We start from the raw sequence: 2,207 nt of genomic DNA, 5'->3' as shown, positions 1-2,207 counted from the left end.
TCTTCCAATTACAGCATAAAGGGATTGGGAAAAACTCCAAAAATAGTCTCAAAATAGATATTATCAATAAGTATAAACATAAGTATATAGCATTATAACATAAGTGTGACACTTACTATTCTTCACATGCAAAAATTTTAATGAGAGCTATTCACAAGACAGACTGCATTATGGGCTTCGTCGCCGTTTTGCGTCCGCCTGCTAAGGCGTCACACGTAGCCTTTGACAGTGCCTCGCTAGAGGTAGATTTTCTTCCGGTGATGACGTCACTTCGTTACTAGCTCTCAGTAAAATATTCCCCAAAGTGACAAACTTATGGTACAATATTATGTGAATGCCAAACCAAGTCTTCGCGATTTTCTAGAAAAAGAGTTTACGCAAATAACAATAGCCGTAACTATTAATAATAATAAAATAATAATATACGAGATTAATTAATGTTTCAGACCTCTACGGTTTTCTATTCTGACACTAGTCTCGCGTTAAACCCCTACAAAGCGTATTTACTATTTATAAGTATTAGTAAAAATATATTCGTCGAACATCGCTGAGTTGCTTGTTTTTAATTTGGCAGGTTACTAACTCCTCGAATTAATTTCCATCGCTTCCGTTTGTTTGTTAATGCCTGCGACTAAAAACACACACACGGATGCCAGCGAAAAAAAGCATATGGGAGAACTCCGTCACGTACGCGAACCTCCAAGTCTTAACTGACAACTCGAAACGAGGATCGTGATGCAATTTCTACGCTGGGAAACACTTGTTCCCGTCAGTAGAGTGGGTACGTTAGTAATGTTTTTGATTTTCGCGTAGGATTTTCGCATCCGAGTTTGACTTCATTAACTTAAAGGACGATTTTTGTCTACGTGCTTCTAGGTAACGGCGAATATAGAGCGAGTTTGACGTAGGCGTTCGACGATGTTCCGTACGGCGGATCAGAAGCGCGGGACACGTTGGCGGCACTTGTTGAAAATTGATCATATCTTTTTTTTATTCTGACGATAATAAACGCTTACGCTTTTGTCCGCGCAATCTACAGGTGCTTTCTAAAGTTACTAGTTTACGCCACGAAAATTCTTAGCGAAGGACCGCGATTTTAGTTATATCAGAAGATTATAAACATCTCTTACGAGATAAGTTTCCATTTAGGCCAATAAAATGAGACAAATACCTTCGCCGGCTTTTAAGGCAAATTGCGATAGGAGCGAATTCCTTAACAAATCGCGGATGTATACACCGCATAACGACTCAAAATTTACAAAGTTAATTATTCTACTTGATGACGTAAAATGTAAAAATTACACTGCGTAGGGATATACACTTATTTATAAACCATATTTTTCCGATGTAGTAGTTTTATACCGGTAAACTTTAAAATAATAATAAATAATAATAATCAGCTAGGCTAATACCCAAGGCACCACCTTAGGCCTAAGTCATCGAGCGACTTTTGAAGTAATTAGTTCAGGTGGCCGGGTTACAACGCGTAGGAGGATGGAGGCAAGCCTTTCATGCCACGCGAGCCAACAGCTCCGTACACTAACTATTACCGTTAACCTCAACAAGTCAATCAAATGAATCTGTTCCATTGCGCCGAATCCCATTCGACCGAACCCAATCCCATTCGACAAAGTTTGTACCCCCCACGAAATAAAATCCTAGTAATGTTCTAGATGTAATCTTTTATAGTCCCACACTTTTACTATATACTTTTGTTTATATATGAAAACTAGAATATTCCCAAGGGTATTGTATTTTATTCGTACCGTTTAGACTCCATCGCCGCGAAATTTTGACGGCATTGAAAAACAATTGAACGGCGGCGGCGTGGCGCGGCGTTTATATTAAATTTAGTAGAAAATAACTACATTTTATTTGCACTATAAAAGTAGTAATTGAAATGTGATAAAGAAAAAACTACATTTTTGTTAAAGCTGAAAAGAGACTGATATCACTGTTAAAAAATATTACAAACCATCGGCGGCGGCGGCGTCGAGTTCTAGTACCGTCGATAGCTTCATATCTTGGGAATAATCCGCACCCATCGCGGTTTCTAACTGCGCCTAGATTTTCTATTCTAGAGATGCAGCTGCTGGCAAAGCTTATCACTTTTCTTTAAAGAGGGGGAATGGGGGGGGGGGTGGTAACGGGGACGCGAAAACCTCTCCAGAGTTATAACGTAAGTTGTCGCGCGCGCTGAGCTTTTT

Source organism: Leiobunum rupestre, chromosome 6 (genome assembly GCF_980474605.1).
Source record: "Leiobunum rupestre chromosome 6, qqLeiRupe1.1.hap1, whole genome shotgun sequence".
Lineage (NCBI taxonomy): Eukaryota > Metazoa > Arthropoda > Arachnida > Opiliones > Sclerosomatidae > Leiobunum > Leiobunum rupestre.
The sequence above is the reverse complement of the archived record's forward strand: the minus strand, read 5'-3'. Positions refer to the sequence as shown.